Here is a 20,260-nt window from a genome sequence, read left to right on the forward strand (position 1 = left end):
TATAAATGAAACCTCAATAAAACAGTAACTCTGATGCTACTGAACAGTTCAATACAGCAGGCAAAAAATATTCCCAAATCAATCTAGGGTAGAAAAGTTGATGAAGATACGGAACTTTCTACTTTTTTTTTCCAAATGTTTATGTGCGCTTCTCATTCAGAAACCCAGTGTGCATCAGAAAGCAAGATGTTTATTAAAATAATCAGATATGGGGGCAAGTGAAAAATAGAAAAAGACAGTTTATGTAGGATGGGTGGTACTGCAGCTGTATAGCATATATTTTCTACACAAAAAAAATCCAATATTGTATTTTGGATTAGAAAATATATCATATAGGATGAAGTTCTTATTATTTACTGGTTTCATCGATGAATTAAATAGGAAAAGAAAATCATGTGGCAAGGAAAACTGCTGCTAATGAAAAAGTTAGCAGTGCCAGCACTGCAAACGAGGATTTGAATATCAAATAAAGAACTTGGCTGAGCCTTTAAATTGGAATTGCAGAAATGGGAGAAAATTTAAAAGGAACTTAGAGCAATAACTACCATTATAAACCTGAGATTTGCCATTAGAGAGGAAAGAAGAAACATACATGTGATGGTGAATCATACTCAATGAGATGCTCTAAAGAAGAAAGGAAAAACAAGGCTAAAACCTACTGGCTTCATGATTTTTGCTGCAGATTAGCAAGTATGAAGCCTGTTACAGCCTTTCTGGAAAACTGAGTGCAACCTTGGACACCCAGTTAAAAACAAAACAAGTCCACGAATAAAACCGCAAACAAATCAACAAAAAGGTGGATTCCAGCTGCTGTACATGCAGAGGAAGATCACTTAGAGGGGCAGAGGCTTTCTGTCATGCTGGGGGCAATTGGAAAGAGCTTGGCTTGGTCCCTCTGGCAAAGCAAAGTTTGTATGAGGCTGGAAAGGCTGTTTTGAGGCTGTCTGGATTGGTGGGTTAGTGCTGTACAGAGTGAAAAGCTAAGAAAATGGTTCCCTGCCATGAAACCGAAGGGTAGAGCTCTCTGTGAATAAATGTTAAATGGGTGTTTGAAGAAGTTTCCATTCTTCAGATAGAGCTTAAAAAAACCTTAAAAATTGGGCAACCATCCACAAAATTCTTAATATGGAACAAGATAGATTTATGAAGTTGTTTATGTAGTGTGATTGCTGGAGATAGCAGGGGTCTGGGTCTGATGACTCAAAGGTGCAGTGTAATAAATGTCCCACCTATATGCTGGGCTCAAGGGGGTCAATTTATATTTGCTACAAAAATACAGATTTCAAGCTATGCAGCAGACTGCCCAGGAGGAATAGGAAAAAAATTATACACTCACATTTTTTTTTTCTCTCAGGTGACTTAGACCAAATGCTGTGGGATTACAAGGGAATAGACCGAGGCTTGAGTGGGTGAAGTCCTTCAAGCATTGCTCAAAGTCACCTTCCACCTCAGAATACCTAGATTTCTTTTAAAGCTACATCACTTCAAGTATCTCAAATTCTCTCCTCTATTTTTAAACTGTATTTTGGGTTCAGAAAGCACATTTTACTGATCTGCCTTTATTAGTCTTCTGCTACTGATAGATTTCAAGAATTTGGGGCTCTTCATCATCTCTTTTTACCTCCACTAAAGCCAGTGGTTTCCTCTGTATTTTTTGCATCAATAAAACTAGATGACTGAAAGTGCCTAAACTGAGTCTCTCTATGAATATGGAAAGGAGCGGGGGCAAGAAATTCACAGCAGGGAAGTGTGCACTTTGAATAAGATTTCCCCAATTTGATGGGCTGGCAAATGCCACTTAGCATTTTGCTCCTTTACTTACAGCAAGGTGAAGAATTTTTTGCTCATTATTAGTGGACAAATTATCTTCAACATTATCTTCCACTTTCTACGCCACCCAGTGACTACATATTCTCATTCTTTTAACTATATCCCCAAAAAAATAGGATGCCAAGATGTAGTGGGAGAAATGAAGTAGGACTTTGGTGTGTGAGGGAAAAGTGGTGACAGCGAGGAGTATATGTCGATGAAACTTTGACTTCATGCTGAAATATTTCCCAGTGTATGCATAAAAGGTGTTTCTTGATGCTGAGCCTTCAGAAACAGAGCCCTCTAGGAATTAAAGTGATTGTCTCCAGTGGCTCAGCTGGCCAATGGAGGTGCCTTTTTTGCCTGCCATTTCTACACTGGAGGTGCAGTAAAGACCTATCTGAGCCAGGATTAGGTTAAGTGCCCCCAAACCAGCAGGAATCCATCTAGGGCAACAATGTGCTTATGCAGATGGAGCCCACACTGAGCTCCTTGCTATGGCAGCTAAGCTGCCATCAATCACAGCACAGCTGGAGAAGTGACTCTGTTATAGACATTGTCTTTGTTTGTAAAACCTGATAAAGTTGGGCCCACAGCTGGTGCTGAGAGGCTGGTTTTTGAGAGCTGTGATGCAGTGTGGAGCCTCTATCCCCTCTGAATTCCAAAATGATGAAAGGGCAATATCCTTGCATCATTTGGTATGGTGTGATGCCATATAACAATAAATCTATTTCCGCATCTTCTGGTTGATAAAAGTTGTTTATCTTCAGCTGAGCTGCTGGACTTGATTTATATTGGACTTATTTTTCTTTGTATGAAGGTCAGCTTCATAATGTCTTTATAAGGAATCTGGAAAATGGATCTAATTGAGACTGTACTGTAGCCCAAAGTTTTCTGTATTTTGCAACAAAGGTCAATAGTAAGTAAACAGAACTGCACTCATATAGGACCAGACAAGATATTACAAGATATCCTAACCCCTCCTGTGCAGAGCTGGGTTTGCCTTCTTACAGACTTCTACTGGTTGACTGCAGTACAAAAACATTAAATATACCTGACACAGTTCTCTGGCCCTGAGACCAAAAGGCCCAGGGAAATATACTTTGAAGCTCTCCTATCTTGCTGTCAAGAATGCTCCTATTAAACCTGTCTGGGAACACCAGGCCTGTACAGGAAGTGCTTATGGACCCAGATGGTTTCTCAGGGAGGATGACTGAGAGCCCAAGTCTATGTTCTACTATTGCTAATTGCTGATATTGACATAACCTGTGCATCCTGCACTGATGCAGAGTTCATAGTCTTCTGTGGTCACCATGCTACCCTCTCTCTACCCTACTAAGAAGTCCTCCCTAGTATCTGCTCTGAATAAAGTTAGCAAGAAGGACTTGTAAAAGCCCTTATAATGATGCAAGGTTTCCATTTCCTTCTCTGTCCTCACTCTCCAAACTGAACTACCACAGATTTTTTTTTCCTCTACAGATTTTCTCTTTTAGACCTCTTTCTGCTCTTATTGCTCATATTTCCTTGCATTTTCTCTGTCTTATGTTCAAGAATCCAGGCCAGGATGCAGTGCTTGAGGAAACCTTTCACTGGCACTCTGTGTGACAGAAGAAATGTCTTTGTCTTGTTGCACATCCCATTTCTGTAATGCTTTCCAAAATGAGTATTGTCTTTCTTCTGCAGAGCTAGATTGCTGCATCCATACCAGTTTTGTGACTCCTATACACCCGGCTCTTTCACCAGCACACAGCTGTCTAGCTGATTGTTATCCCCATTGATTTGTTCTGTAATAGCTTGCCAGGAATAAACCCTTCACAATCCATTTGAAGCAAAGACAGGCCAAATTAATCTTGTTGATTCCGGACAGCTACATCACCAGTTCATTTCAGAATTTGTCCTGGTCTTCCACAACTTTTGTCACCTCTATAACTTCTCATTTACCACTTAGCCCTAGATAAATGAAAATATTGAGTAGAATGAGCAGAGGAGACAACTATAAGGCAACTCACTTGACATACCTTCCCATTCTGTTTCTCTTGGGGTATTCTAACAACTATTTGTGGACTGCTTTTTTGATACTTTTAGCTGGGCCTGATGTCCGTAGGTAACTGTGGGAATGGTGCGCAAGACAGTGCTGAGATCCTATACTGAGCTCAGATATATTTTCAAGACAAAGTTTGTCCTTCCTTTCTCACTTGGCATGTATCCAACCTTGGTAGGGAAATACTTTTCCTACACAAGAGTCAGAGAGAGTTGATCTGGACATGCAGTATTGGTTGAAAAATTTATCCTGGGGGAAGCCCTAGAAAATGTGTTCTTGGGAGTTTCAGTTAATGCATATTGAGCTGATCTGCCATAGTGTACCAGTTCTTATTGCAGAAAATAATGGGTTGTGTTTCTCTGTGTGTAGTAATGTTGTGGTGGGAGCTGTGACCCCCTGGAGATCAATAATTTCTGAAATACAGATCTTGCTTGCCCAATATAGGTAACATTTTTAAACTGGGGCAATATCTTATATGAAATTGGCTGATATAACTCCTATTTTATAGAAATGATTATCATAACAGTAAAATGAAAGGAAGAAAATGAATTGTTTCATTGCTATTATGGTAATGAATGCATTAGAAATGCATACAAAAGCATCTCAGTGACTAAAGCCATTGCTCATATAAACGGCTGGCTCTCAGGTTTTTGTGATGGCTTTTTTGTTTTCTCCACTGCTCTTGAACAGCTTTAGCCTCCATTTATTGAAGGGAAAGAACCTCGGGCCTGTGGGCAGCACTGCATTCAGCCCTCTCAGAACAGAAAAGACAGGGTGCTTGTGACTATTGGGTGCTCATTCCAGGCAGAAAGCTGTTACCTGAGCCATGACTCACAGTGGAGTATACTTCCAGGTTTGCCATTTGTCCTCCAGCTGTCTGACTGCATTTGGGAATCCACAAAGCAAAAATCAAGAAAAAGGCTGATTTGTAACTTGGTGCTATCTAGGTTGCATGTCAGTTAAGGCATATAGGATGATATGGTTTTTTGATGGTCTGCATATATAACTCAGAATGAAAATCAGAGTGAGCCAAGGATCTGAGACAGTGGACATGGGAGCATTATTCCATCATGTAGCAAAAGTTTGTGCTGCGTTATCTTAACTAAACAATTTCCATTTGCTTGTTGCTTGTGGGATCTGCCTAGAACACTAATTTTTAAATGCATGAGTACTCCAGGGATCTGTTTACTGCACAATTTAGACCAAGAGGGAATATTTTTATTCAGCTGCTCCTCAGTGTGTACTTCTCCTTGACTGAAATATCTGTCAACATGGCAGAAATGTGAGGTCTTGATTCTGAAAAGTGCTGGTGTCTGAGCTGACCTTCTTCAAACAAGGTTTTAATCCATTTTTCTTTTACAAGACTAAATGATAGTAAATGTTTCTTTGCCTATTTCTATTCTTTTGCCAGTATGCGGAGCTCACTATGCAGCATATGCTATTTTTATTCATGAAATGGTGCAAACTTAACATTATTACTTATAACTAGAGTTTGTAAAATTAATTTCCATGCCATCACATAGAAGGTGACATATTATGCTGCTTTTTAATTAAACCAGAAATATAGATTTAAGAGTTGCCACAAAGCAGGCTTAAAAAAAAACCCAAAAACCAAAAAGAAGGAAAATTAGAAGCAAAACTTGCATTTAAACTCATTTGTTGTTCAAGTCCCACACCAATAAGGTCTGAGATGCAATTATGAGATGTTATGATGTTAGTGACCTTTCATTGTTCAGCCACTATGCCATAACAAAGATTACACTTTACAGTGTCTTTATAGTTATCTTTTTTCCCCTATGTCTGTTTTCTTTTTCAAGGGGAAGAGCTGTCTCTCTTGTTGGAGATTCTGGCTCATTTAGAGTTCTTTGTATGACTTCACATGAAAATATAAAACACTTTTCAATTTGGAACTGTGTGCAAGTAGGAGTCTTCTGACATGGGCAGCCTTCCATTCCTGTCTGGGCAAGGTCTCTTCATCCTGATGAGAATTCTGTGTGCATTGTCTCTTTTACAGATACATATCAAAACTTTGCATGTGCAGATGCTCACACCAGTGGCCTCGAACTTGTGCCTGTCTTGCAACCCAAACATGAGAAATTTATATATTTGGAAAAATACTGTTTGCAATCACTGAATATTTAGCCAGAAGAGGATGCTTATCAAATACAATTTCTATTTTCTTTGCTAATCAAATACAATTTCTATTACCTTGTTCCTCATTCTTGGAAATTTACCTGGGTTCCTCAATAAGTTGGGAAAGCAGATGATGGACATTTAAATCCCATCATGTGCACTCCCTTGAAAGCTCATATACAGCTACTCACTGTGCTGTGCATAGTGGTATGGCATTCATCATGCTGGTTTTTATGGTCCTGCATTGTGCTGGGGCAGACTGCACACTTTTCTGTTCATGGAATTTCCCAGCCTTTCAGAAACATGCCCATTGATGGTGTGACGTGGGCAGATGTCTTCCACTCCTCTCTTTCTTCTTTCATGAGCCATGAACCTCTAGCCTTACATGACTGGGGCTTTACAGCCTGGGAAAAAAACCCCAAAAAACAGCCAGGAAGTCATGCTGAAGCATGCAGTGGCATGGAAAAGGCTGGAAACTATTCATAGTTCCTTCTAATACAAGAATGAGGGGCACTAGGTAGAGCCAGAAAATTGCAGGTTGAAATGAATAAGAAAGGAGCCACATACACCGTACAGAAGGATATGGAAATCCCCATCAACATGTGTTGGAGGTGCTAAAAGCTTGCTTGGGTCTATAAAGCATGGGAAATACGTGTATGAAAATTCCAACCGGGATTCCTAATTGCGAGCATTTAACTTGAGAATTTCTGGGTCAGGAAAGTTCCTAAATCACAAGTTACTTGTTCTAGGAAGGTATTCTGGGGAGTCATTGCTGTGGACTTACCTGTTGTAACACTGCTCTTGACATTCACTTATGTTGGCCATCAAAGATAGTGGGAGAAATAGCTGCACAGAAGATGCTGAGGCTGGTCCATCTGCAAAATGATTGATCAGGAGCATCTGAAGCTGATGGAATGTGTTGATTTTAAAGGTACAAATCAAGTCTTGGGGAAAAAATGAAAAAGAAAAAATAAAAGACAGAAGAGTGAAAGGAAAAGAACAGGAAAAAAAAAAAATCTCCCCAGTACCCAGCCAGGAAGAAGAGGGGTAAGATCTCAGTTGATCATCCCCTATTGGGACTGTCTCCAGTGCACCCAGTATCAGGACTGAAGGTGACAAGAAGGAGCAGGACCTGCCCAAGATCCCTGCTGGTGGTTGCTGTGAGTGATGTTATTAACGCTAACTGGAGTGTGTGTGTTTATCAGACCCAAATGTTGCACACTGGTCAGTTGTTAAGTTTCTGCACATTTGCTGTTGCCTCTGCACACCTCAGCATTACTCCAGCTAAGGCTCCAAGGGCACTTTGGGCACTGGGCAGCCACAGGGGATGGAGCAGGAGTGGAGATGACCACCTAGAGGAGAGCTGCCAGCAGGCAAGGAGATGTCACTTTGAAATCACCTAGTGTTCAAGTTTTTCAGATACCAAATTATATCTCAAGGAGAGAGAAAAAAAAAAAGCCCATACTTTTTAAAATAATTTAAAAATACTAAAGAAAAGAGAACTGAACAGTCAAAACCAATATGTAGCACAGGATTCATTTAAGCTACAGCACAATGGTTATTAAATATTTTTTAAACATAATCATACATTTTGAGGATTATTTTGCCTGTCATAATGAAAGAAATTACATGTCCCCATTCTTCTTTCATAGAAAGACATCTCCTTTTGGAGCAACTCAGAGTGGAAAATACCAAAACAAACCAAAAAACAACTAGCCAGCCATGTCATTTTGACTCTGTGTACACTGTGTGAGCCCCTAGATCTTATCAAGTGTTTATAATTTCATGTTAAAAAGGCTGACAGACTTTCTACTACACAAGTGCTACCAGGTGCTTAAAAATACTTCAAAATACAATCTTATTTCAAGCCTGATGAATTTGTAGCTTTTTCAAATATCAGCAAGGATGAAATTGCACCTTCCCACATCTCATGTGCACCTTTACTCTCAGTGAGGGTTCTTCTGCAGCAGAGTACATTTACTTATGTGTACTGCAGTCAGTGAGATAATTCATATAAGTGCCCCTGCTATGAGCAGGTGCCTCCCTGTGTTTGCCACCTGTGTTTGGCTGAGCCCAGAGTGGACGTGAATGGAGTTTTATCCACCTGGTACCCAGTCACAGGTGGTGTTCCCCAGGGCTCAGTGTTGGGCCAAGCCCAGTTTAATATCTTTATCAGTGATCTGGATGAGGTGATCAAGGGCATCCTCAGTCAGTTTGCAGTTGAAACCAAGGTAGGCACAAGTATTGATTTGCTGGAGGGCAGGATGTCTCTGCAGAAGGGTCTGGTCAGGCTTAATTGATGGGCCCAATTACATGAGGTTGAACAAGGCCAAGTGCTGGGTCCTGTCCTTAGGTCACAACAACTCCCTGGAGTACTATAGGCTGGGGGAGGGATGCCTTGAAATCTGCCCAGAGGAAAAGGACCTGAGGAAAAGGTGGCTGATGGCAGCTGAACAGGAGCCAGCTGTGCCGAGCTGGCCAAGAAAGCCAATGGCACCTGGCCTGGATCAGCAATAGTGTGGCCAGCAGGGCCAGGGCAGGGATTGTCCCCTGTACTGGGCACTGGTGAGGCCACACCTCAAGTTCTGTGTCCACCTCACTACAAGAAGGACACTGGAGGGCTGGAGTGAGTCCAGAGAAGGGCAATGAAGTTGGTGAGGGCTCTGGAGCACAAATCCTGTGGGTTGTGGTAGCTGGGGTTTGTTTAGCCTGGAGAAAAGGAGACTCAAGGAAGGCCTTAATGCTCTCGAGAAATGCATGAAAGGTGGGTGAGGCCAGGTGAGGACTGGTGTCTTATCCCAGGTAACAAGTGATAGGACAAGAGGAAATTACTTAAATTGTGCCAGGGCAGCTTTAGATTAGACATTAAGAAAAATTCTCCTCTGAAAGGGTGGTCAGGCATTGCAAGAGACTGGCCAGGGAAGTGGTGTCACCATCTCTGGAGCTATTCAACAGATGTGTAGATGTGACCCTTAAGGACATGGTTTGGTGGAGGACTTGTCACTTTTGGGGTAACAGTTGGACCTGATGAACTTGAAGGTCTTTTCTAGTCTAAATAATTCTCTGATTCTATAGTTCTGTGGTAAAAAAAATGGCTGTAAGCTCAAGCTTTTTAAATACAAATGAAAAATGAAGAACATGCATTATTTGTAATCAATGAGAAACAAATTACCAGTGTTGGTAGCAGATTCCTAATTTTTAGATAACTTCAAATTATGCCTGGATGGAAGACATACTTTAATGGAACACAAGCTATTTGGCTTCATGTACTCAATCACTCTTTATTTGCTGCTTTTAATAGGAGTATTAAATCTTTCCATTCAGAGAGGTTCCAGAATGATATACTATCTACAGACCTTATTCCCATTTCTTTTTCTATATAATACTAAATGTAATTTTATTGTTTGGACTTTTTTTGTTTGTTTCATTTGGTTTTGTTTTGTTGTTTTGGTTTTTTCTTAACAGTAACTGTGGGAGGAAATACTGAGAAGCTACAATATAATAAATAAACAAATAGAACATATTAAATACATTTTCAAACATAGCTCTACTTCCCCTCAAGAGGCTTGAATCTAATATTGACTCCAATCCCAGCATTTTAAGTCCTCAAAGTCCTTCAGCAAAATTCATGCTAATAGATCCAATACTGAATTTTGCATTCTGCCTCTATTGCAGTGAAATGTTCAAGAATGTCATATTAAAACAGCAAATATAAAAGTAATTTCCATTATTATTCCAGGAAAACAAATTGCAAACAATTTCATTGGAACCAATGAAACTAACACAAACGCCATCATAGAGGTTTGTTTTCTCCATTTTCTCCTCACTTCCTCCCAACATTAACTCAGCACCTTCCATACTCCTTGTCACCACAAGCCACCAGCTGTCCCCTTGTATCATTGTCCAACTTCCCCTGCATTATCTCCATTTTGCCTCTTCCATTGGGCTTGAATGGCCCATCATCCCATGCCCATGATATCCCTAAGTCTTTGTTGTGTTCCGCTTTCTCCCTGGCTGGGCCAGGGGCTGTGTGTGGGTCACAGTAGCCCATGTGCTGACCCATGAGCCAGCCAGTGCCTGTGAGGAATTTCTTCTGACCAGGTTGGGCTCCCTCTGCAACCTTCCTGTGCTCTGTCTCAGCATGGGATATTGTTTAGATCTCTCTCATCTGCCTGGCCACAGACTTTCCTGGAATTTGCAGGAAATGATTTGTCATTGATATCTTGCCTTTCTGTCAGATGGGCTTGTAGTTGTCATGTGATAGATGGATGGACAGAGAGCAAGATCATGTAAGCTGCATTCCCCTGGGAAACCAGACTGAAAACTCATAAGTGTCTCACAGAACACACTCGATTAACTTTTCTGGCCCACAAATGTGTTTAAACCACAATATTTTGATCAGAGACATGCAAGTTAGTGAGAAGCAGAACAAAGTGAACTGCAGATGAGGATGACACACCAAATGTTTGAATTTCCAGGAAAAAAATATTTTTTTTCCACAGACAAGTACTTTCTTGATATTTTCTTTGAGTAATTGATTACCATTAGAATTTTCTAGAAGTATTCAAATGGATTTTAGAGCTTAATTTTTCTACCATTTATAAACTGGAAATTATTAACAAGTACTCCTTCAAAAATCTGAAAAGTCTAAGCTAAATGTAGTGTTACATTAAATCTATTTTTTTCTTTACATGCATATTTCCTGCATATCCATGTCTGTGTTATTGTCATCAGCAAGTCCTAAGGTAACACCATAGAACAATTAATAAGACCAAGTGTAAAATATGCAGTGCTGCTAGCTTCTACTTTAAAAAATCGAGGCAACAGGAATCTCTGATTCCTTTTATAAACTCATTTAAATGAACTCTAAATTAATTGCTACAATTGCACACAATTAATAAGTGCTTCTATATTATTCAGTGTATTAAGAATGCAAACAATGACAAAAAAGTCAAAGATAGAAATATCTGAGGTTGCATGAGGAACACTTTTCATAGTGGACATCTTTCTGGTAGGCCAGTGTTTGCAGATTTCCATGTAAAATGATTGCTAAAGTAAACATAATGAATGTCACTCTGAAGCCCAGTTCTAAAGCACTCTTAATTAAGCCCCCTATTCCCTGAGGCTTTTGGAGGAAGGTATTATAAAGTCGATCCTAGAAAATCCATATTTAAACATAATTTGGATTTGAACAGATAAGAAATAATTATCACAGTGTATAAATATACCAGCTTCCCAGTTTCCACACAGGATAATGGGCATACAAAACTACATGGAGCCAATCAATTTATTTTTGGTACTTCATATTCACTTCCACATTTTTACATGGTTGTATTTTTAAAGAATTATTGATGTGGAAATTGAAATTTATTCTCCCTTTTTATTTGACTTTTTTTCACTGGCAATATTTTAAACTAGAATTGGTTTCTCTCTGCTCATTAACCACTTCTTTTCTCTGCCAGACTCAATGTCAGGTAGGAGGACAAAATTATTGCATACTAGTGATGATAGGTAGTATGTCTGAAGAAGCTGGCATGTTAGATCATGTTTTCCTGAGAAAATTACATCCTCTGAGGACAAATCTGTTTTTTTTTTAATTGGAGAGATGTCTTCTGTCTTGCACACACTGAGGAGTTTTGGCTATTTCAGTGCTTATCTGATCCTCTTTACTTAAAACATTTAAGGAAAAAAGTTAATTTGATTGCAGCTGCTTCTGGTGCTGAGTTTGGGGCTAAAACAAAGCATAAAGAGCAGATATAGCTGAAATTTGAGATATTCTACTCCCAAGTGAATAGAAACTCATTAGTCCTCTCTTATTTCCACACAGATGCAAAACACAGATGTTGGAAAAATCACCTGGCAAGAATATTCTACAAAGTTAGACTGAATTTAAAGGGTGTAAATGGACGTGCTTATGGCTCCTCTGAGAAGAATAATGAGAGTTTAAAGGATCTTGAAACAATTGTAGAAGAATTAGTGAAAACAGAATAATATCTGGGATACAGCAGACCTGTGACGATAACAGCTCCAACAGGAGCTTAAAGCCATTCCTTATGAGTGAAGCAGAGGAAACTCTTGGGCCTAGAAGTTCTTGGCTCACATCCTAGCAGTATCTTCAAGTGACTAGGATGGTTTTCCCTGTTTTTCAACCTGTTTGGGAAGAAACATTTCCAACAGTGAGGCACATCTGGAGAGCTGGGTCTGGTTCTGGGCTCCCCAGCACGATGCATGGACATACTGGAGATAGGACAAAGAGGGCCATGAAGACAATGAAGGGCCTGGAGCATCTGACACACAAGGAGAAGCTAAGAGAGCTCAGTGTGGACAAGAAAAGGCTCAAGGGGATCTTAACACTGTGCATAAATACCTCATGGGAGGCATTAAGAATGATGGTTTTTTCAGTGGTGCCCAGGGACAGGACAGAAAATGAACACAAACTGAAATATGGGAAATTCTATTTAAGTGCAAGAAAAAAGGGTTTTTTTACTGTGAGGATGGTAAGACTCTGAAAAGGTTTGTTTAGATGGATTGTGGAGTCTCTGTCCTTGGAGGTACCCAAAACCTGACTGCACATGGCCCTGTGCAAACCTGTTCTAAGTGACCTTGCTTGAGCAGGGGGGGTTGGACATGACCCTCCAATTCCTCCTCTGGAGGCCTCTGTATGGACTGGCAACAATGAACGTTGTTTTGCCTCCTGGCGCATTTTTAATATTCCATAATAAATAATGTGAAATATAGTTTTAGAAATATCCTGTTTGTTTATAACATAATTTCTGTCTAATTTTTTTACCACAGGTTTTTATGTGGAACTTTCAAGTCAACACCAATTACTCATGTTTCAGGAAGGGAAGATGCATTAGGCCTAATGCAACACTTTTAATGTAAAAAGTGCCAATGAGTAGGAGCTGACAGCTCACCCTTGGGAAAATATGGAAATTTGGCTTAGAGCTGCAGTTTAAACTTGGAGTTTGCTAGTTAAATTCCCAGTAGGTCAGTTATGCAGTGTATGAATTCAGCTAACCAGAGACAAGATATCCTAAAAATGACACCTTATTACAGAATGGGAAACATGGGATGAGATATTAGCTTTCCTTCCTCTTCCCCTTCTTAGCTTATCTACCCCATTTTTAACTCCTGTATCTACAAGGAAAGAAAAAAAAGAAACAACCATTAGACATATGCTTTCCATTATCATGGCTGTGACATTACAAGCACATGCACAGGCTAGATCCTCTCATTAAATTCTGATGGCAGGCTGTGCTCAGATGCCTCCTGCTTCTTCACAAATGACCTTTTCCAGCCACTCACCAGAAATGAATACAAACTGATACAAATCCAATACCAAATAATTTTAAATAATTTAAAAACAATTAGCAAGCCTGCATAGTTCAGTGTGTCCTGCTCTATGGGAGAGGCAAATAAAACCTCTTTGCATAAAAGAAGGCTACTTTTTAGTGGCAACCCTGGGAGCAGTCTCCATCATTCCTTTCCACTGCAAACTTGATACTTGTTCACAGAGAAACTCATGTCTTTCCCCTTCTGAGTTCTGCTTTCCAGATGTTAAAACTTAAAATTGTGGGATTTTTTTCTTTACTTCCATATTATGTCAGTTACATCACCACCCTCTATCTACTGCTTAAACACTTGTTTTTAAAGAATTGTGCTTATGAAAAAGAAAATGAAAGCAAGACTTTAATGAATAATGAAATTAACTAAATTGAAAATATTTTATTTAAACTTTTGGGGAAAATTCTTCTATAAGGTGTGAAAGTAATGAAAAATGAATAATGTATGGAAAAATATCATTAAATGCATTGAATGAGATATTTGAGGAATATTATTCAATAATCCTTCGGGAAACTAAATGTCCTACATGTCCTGCTTCTAACTTGACATACACTGATTTTCCACATACCAATCAAATTTTTAGATAGCATTGGAGATTGTTATTGCAGAATGTCTCAAAGAACAAAAAGATAGGTTGGAAACAGCTATTACAGGGGGTGATTTTAGAAGAAAAAAAAAAAAGGCTCATTCTCCTTGAAGGAGATTATTTCTTTTCTTTGCATATTTCAGACCGACAGAGCATTATTCACTCCTACCTAGAGTGGTCACTCCTACCTCTGTTCCCAGGATACTTGTGAAATTACCTCAGTCTCAAAACCTGGAAAATACTGATTCTTTTTATTTCAGTACATGGGCTATTGTCAGACTGAGGACATATTTTCTGGAATGAGAAAGAGCAGGAATACTTCTTTAAGTGCACTTGCAGGTTCTGTATATTGAAGTATTATCTCCTTACATCTCAGCTTTTTACCTGTAAAACATGCTCAACAGCCCTTTCTTTCTGCAGTCCTTTTCTCTTGTCTATTCAAACTGCAACAATTCAAGGTCAAGGATCATCTCTTTTTGATATATTTGTGTATCACCTAGTGCAACGGAACACTAACAACCAGGAGCTCCACAAGCAGAGTGGGCAAACAGGGAAGGACATGCCAGCTTGGGCAGCAGTTTTTGTGGAGGAGCATGCAGGAATGGTGCTGAAACCCTCGTGGTTTGACCAGGGAGTGATGGCATCCACCTAGCAGAAGCCATGGCTTGTCTAAGACCCACACCCACCACGATTGACACAGCTGCCCAGACAGAGCTCTGGGCTGAACTGCTGCCTCTCAAGGTCAGCTGCTGGGTGTGCCCTGCCCTTAGGCACTCTTATGGCACTTAGGGACATGGTTTAGTGCTGGACTGGGCAATGCTGGGTTAACAGTTGGACTTGATGATCTTAAGGCCTTTTCCAAACTAAAAGTTTCAATGATGCTATGAAACCACTTGATTCCCCAATATTCTCTTTGCTTTCTCATGCTTCTTTCCGGATTCATCAACCTGACTTAGAGTCTGCACCTTTCTGGCATCAGAGTGCTCTCCAGGGCATCAGCACATAGGATCTACAATTAAAGCAAAAGAAACCAAAGAGGTGAGTAGTAAGAATTTAATTTGTGCCTTAGGATAGGATATAGATATATATATATAGGATATCTATTTCTATAAATATATATACCTCACTATTTCTGATGTCTGTTTCTATATCTTCTTCTCTGTCACTCTTTTTTTTTTTTAACTTTTTTTTGCTTTTAACAAGACAGATATTTTCTTGATGTACCCTTGGAGACCCTGAAGGAGGCAAAGAAGCTTGTGGTCACTGCTGTCAGTTACAATCCAACCTTCATTTCAAACTTACTTTTGAGGAAAGAGTCCCACTTTTTGGAGAAAACCCAAAATCTTCAAGGGTAATATTGTATACCATCAAGTAATAAAAATAGTGCCAAACTTCTTAATGGCTTGAGTTTTTTAAAATTGATGCTGAAGCTATTATGACACTGTTTTGCTGTTGCAGTGTGGTATGATGTGTGCTGCTCCACAGGCAGGTCGCTGCAGCTAATTTTCTCTAATGTTTTTATTTGGCACTGACAGCATCCTTCATTACTTTCTTTATTGGTACATTTAAATACCCTTGTAGCACCATTAAGTTTGAAACGGCTTTATTCTTTGTTCAGCAATATTTGTGCTTAGCATATTTTCTCAGCCCACCCCACAAGATTCCTTACAACAGATGTTATGGTGCTGTTGAAGGAACGTGAACCAAATTGTAGGTAATGGTCCAAGCTTATTTGTTTTGTGTAAGCTGTGGTTTCTATAGCTACTGTACATCTGCTTCATGCCATTTGCTGATCACTTTCTGTAGTTGTCTCAGTCTAGATATTTAAAGCACACTGTACTGATTCTGCTCAGCACAGCAATCTGACAATGGCTGAATGTGTGAACCAAGCTACAAATTTGGAAACATTTGAAAACAGCTGTTAAGTCTACACATTCATTCTCTGTCTACTACTGGCACAATGGCCACCTAACCAAAAATTGAAAGAGACAGTGGTCCAGTGTCAGCAAAAGACTTGAAAGCACAACTGACATTGGGCACAATTAGGCATGGCCTTTAAACTGGTGGATAAATTGGGCTCCAGAATGGAAACACAGAGGCAGGCAGAGACAGAAAATCCCTCTGTATTCTGCACTTTCACCAAAAATAGAAAACATTCCTGGGTGATAGATATCACTCTGTTAAGGCTGATGAAATTACCTGAGAGCTGCACCAAAGATAAGTGTAACCTACTGTTTTTCTACTGAAGTCTTTCCTTCTGACATAGAAGCAGAATAGTAGCATCTTGGCCTTTTCAAGCTTTGCCTTCATTGAAGTTTTTTCTCTTCTGTCCTGAAAACTCTGTTTCTCTTATTGAAAATAATGCCATTTGGTTAAAACCCTGTGGTTAACAAAAACATACACAAATGATGTAAAATTTACAAAAAATTCTCCCTTAAACAGTAAGGGAGAATTTTTTGTAAATTTTACATCATTTGTGTATGTTTTTGTTTCCTGACACCCTCTATCAGATATACCAGCTGTTTTTTGTGGATTTATTTGTTAGTGTGAGCTTGCTTTTCTCAGTGTACAAGAGATGCAAAGAACTGCATTGGTCCATTCTGCCTCCATAGCCTACTTTCCAAAAGGAGTTGGGCTTATGTGAGCTGTTTTTCAGCTCTTGCTTTACAATTGCTCATTTGTCAGCTAATTTCAGGTATCTTTGACCGAAAGGGTAGACATCTCAAAGGTGTAACAGGTCTGTAAGCTAATTCTCCCTGGCTCCATTTCCCCCTGTGAAACACCCAGATTAGTTCCTTCAGTGATGAAAAGGCTGCAGTGCTCAGCTGCATCGTTAGATAGCAGAGAGTCCACCTGGGAGACAGCCTCTGGAAACAGCACCTCTGAGGTGCTGCAACACATGCATACACCACTTCATAGACCCAGATAGAACTAACTGCTGCTTCAGCTTTCCTGGTAAAAACTTAGGACTTGTATCATTTTTCGGCGTTTTTTTCACTGAATTTTAAGGTATTTTTGGTCTTGATGGCAAAACAATGACACTCAAATCAGTTACAGTGTTAAAAAATTTCTCTATATTTAATTAATAAGCTCACTGATTTAAAATATAAGAAGATATCCAGCACACTAATTGCCTTCAGCAGCACTCTTCTAATAATGGGCTGAGTTTTATTAGTTCATAATACTGGACATTCTGTCATAATCTGACTTTATGGACTTTCTACAAAAAAAATGATGAGAGCAAATGTTCCATTTCTCTTTTTTCAAATTTTCTTGAATATTAGATATTACCTATGTTTTCTTTCAGATTCTGTATTTTAGAAAAGGATGGAATGAATGCTTATTGTTTATGAGAAGTTGTGGCTCTAAGGTAAGTGTAAATTATATCTATTGGAAAAAGAAAAATCAGCTTCTTTACTCTGGGAAGAGTGTGAAAATTGGCAAGAATAAAAACATACTGACATCTTACTTCCAGGGCAGAAGGGATTTTCTGGGTCAAAGTAGGAAAATTTTAATAATTAAATGGAAGAATTTAAGCTAAGTATGACCTAAGCAAGAAAAGCTGAGCCTCTTTGAGACTGGGCTAGAAGCATTCAGGTTTGTTTTACTCACACAGTGCATCATTGTGGGTCACATTTAGCTCCATACACACTGCTGCAGCAAAGTACATACCTAGTTTTCCCAAGTTTGCCAAAAAAAAAAAAAAGTTTAATTTTCCATTTAGAAGAAGTTTCCATGGCTCTGTTCCAGCAGTTCATGACATTGACATGGCAATAAAATGGTTTTTGTGCTTCTGGCAGGAACTTCTTGCCCTCCAGGAAGCAGGGAGCTGGTGGCTGCAAAGGGAAGATAAAGCCATGCTGTGGCAGAGGTGGCTGGGAGGTGGCTCTGCAGGGCACAGCAGGGCAGCACCAGCTGGGAAGGAGATCAGTGACAGACTCCTCCTCCTCCTCCTCCTCCTCCTCCTGGCTGGGGTGTTGGGCATGGAGAACTTGGGCACTGGGTCAGGAATGGTTCTGCTGCTGCTGCCAAGCAGTTTGCTCCCCTCAGGAGCATGGGCAGCTTGAAGGAGTCATTGGCCAAGCATGGACAGTAATGGGGCTCCTCTCCAAACACAGCCCAACCCAATTATTGTCCTGTTTTCTGTTCCAGGAGAAGGAGTGCTAAATGAGACTAATGCACACTTGTCAACCAGCGCGTGGTTCGATATGGCAGATCAGAGAAAGGGGTGGGTACTGCCAATAAAGAGTATTTGCTACATGAGGCAGCAGCATTGACCTGGACATGCGGATCAGATTTAATATTCAGTCTTTCATTTTTATCCTACTTTAGCATCATTACTTCTAATCATAATACATTACCAGTTAGCCCAATATGACAAGGTGTTAAGTTAGGGAAAAAAGAATATTAGTGAGTTGGCATTTTTTTTATTTCCTTGGATGCACAGAAAATCAGGGACCTCATAGCTATTACAAGAATAAAATGCATCCTGATGCTATAGCAGCACGATCTGATTTTATGGTGCTCTCTAAACCAGAAAACAAGTGGAGTGTTTTTATATAAGCAAATATGATTCAAGAATTTGAAGGCAAAGTTTTTTTCTTTCTTGCACATAACTAAAGGATTTAAAGTAATTGCTGAGAGGTGTCTGCTTACTGAATTCCTAACCTCACTGAATGATTCACCCAGTCCGATTTTTTTTTTACTTCTAGTTTTTACAGTATTTTATAGAGTATATAATTAGTTTTATAGACAAATGATACAGACTGTATCTGTTATATGATGTATCAAAAAAAAAAAAGGTATATTACGTTTATATAAATTTTTTTTACCAGCGCTGAGCTAACCCTTATACTTCCCTGCAGGCAGAGAGGCAATGATCCAAAGCATGAACAGACTTAAATGCATTAACTTCAAGCAAAGGGTTATGACATGGTTTAACTATGTCCTGGAGACTAGTTTGACTGGCAAGCATGTCAGAGTTTGCAGGGTTGGTGCCTTAATCTTCCAGGCCTTTCAGTGATACCTGACACTGTGTTCACTCTGTCAGGCCTAATAAATGGCCCAGTGAGTGATTATCTTTAAATACTAAAGCCATTGAAAGTGAATTATTGATGGACATTACCTCACATCTTTGAAAGTAGCTTTTACTTCTATCACATTAAAAAATAAACAAAATAACAGATGGATACCACCTTTTTTGGTCAAACAAAAAAAGGTAATTGAATATTGCATATATTTAAATGTGAATGCTAATCTGCATTAGAACACTATCTTTTGTCGGTTTTTATTCTTGTATTTGATTTTGCAATTAAATCAATGCAATTTTTTTTCTAAAAAAAGCGAAAGAAAGACCATACACTTTTTGCTTTTGTGAGTCATTTGATGAATTAAACCTAAGAAGATGTTGCATAGCTTAATGTTAAAATATTGTCTTTCAGGTGCAAAGTGGGAAATTTCTTTAAGATGGTGATTTTTCTTCCTCTTGTGTGTTTAAAAGAGTGTAACCTGGGACTTAAGTGGCCACAAACACAGAGGAACACTGGAGAAGAGAAAGAAATCTCTTTCTTACTGGCCATGAGAAAGAAGAAAATGGTTTGAGGCAGTCAGAATTTCTACCTTTATCTAATTTAGGAATACAGAGAAGGACCCTTGTCCTAGAGGCAAACTAAATCATTGCCTCCTTGCTTGACTGCAGGAGGAAAGTGAAGAGCTTCCAAGTTATTTTTGAAAACAGCTTGCCTACTGAGCACCAAACCTGCCTGGTAAGACAACAGGGAAGGAGAGCACCTCTGCTTTTTGGAGCTCACATGCCTGACTCAGAAAGACACCTGTGGAGAAAAATGCAGCTTCACACCACACACCTTCCTTCCTTCCTAGCACGTAGCTGCAGGCACAGTAGTCAGCCCCAGCCTGGGTCAACTCCCACCTCTCTGCAGTAGGCAGAGGCTGGAGCATGGCTGAGGCATTGAGCTCTGAGTGGAAATGCTCAACACCCAGCAGGATGGGGTTTGCACACAATTACTGGGAAAGCCTAGGGAGGACCCAGCTCTCTATCAGCCATGGCACCAGGCCAGCTCATGTCTGTGCTTCCAGGGCCCTAGGGACTTTGTATCCCTTCCCAAGCCTCTCTGAACCTCTTGAGCAGTTCATGCTCTCTATTGTACACTGGAACCAGAGACAGTATGTCCCATTCTGCTGCTCTGGGACAGTGCACTTCACGATTTTGTACCAGAAGTACTGCTCCTTAGCACAGTGTAGATAATTGAGAATTATGCTTCTGTATTTTAAATTCCTACTCAGGAGGACTTGTCCTACAAGGAACAGCAGGAGTACCATTAGAT

The 20,260-nt window shown here is 39.7% G+C and overlaps 1 long non-coding RNA gene across 1 annotated transcript in view; it reads left to right on the top strand.

The window, feature by feature from the left end:
- The window catches only part of LOC139592433 (uncharacterized), a 29,305-nt gene extending 13,903 nt beyond the window's left edge, over window positions 1-15,402 (top strand). Inside the window, exons 2-3 of the long non-coding RNA XR_011680002.1 lie at window positions 14,873-14,954; window positions 15,124-15,402. This is a non-coding gene — a long non-coding RNA (uncharacterized lncRNA). The remainder of the gene's footprint in view (window positions 1-14,872; window positions 14,955-15,123) is intronic.
- Window positions 15,403-20,260: the final 4,858 nt, after the last annotated feature.

This window comes from Agelaius tricolor, unplaced genomic scaffold (assembly GCF_023055355.1).
Source record: "Agelaius tricolor isolate 1412-34295 unplaced genomic scaffold, bAgeTri1.0.p SCAF_1, whole genome shotgun sequence".
In the NCBI taxonomy this organism is placed as follows: domain Eukaryota; kingdom Metazoa; phylum Chordata; class Aves; order Passeriformes; family Icteridae; genus Agelaius; species Agelaius tricolor.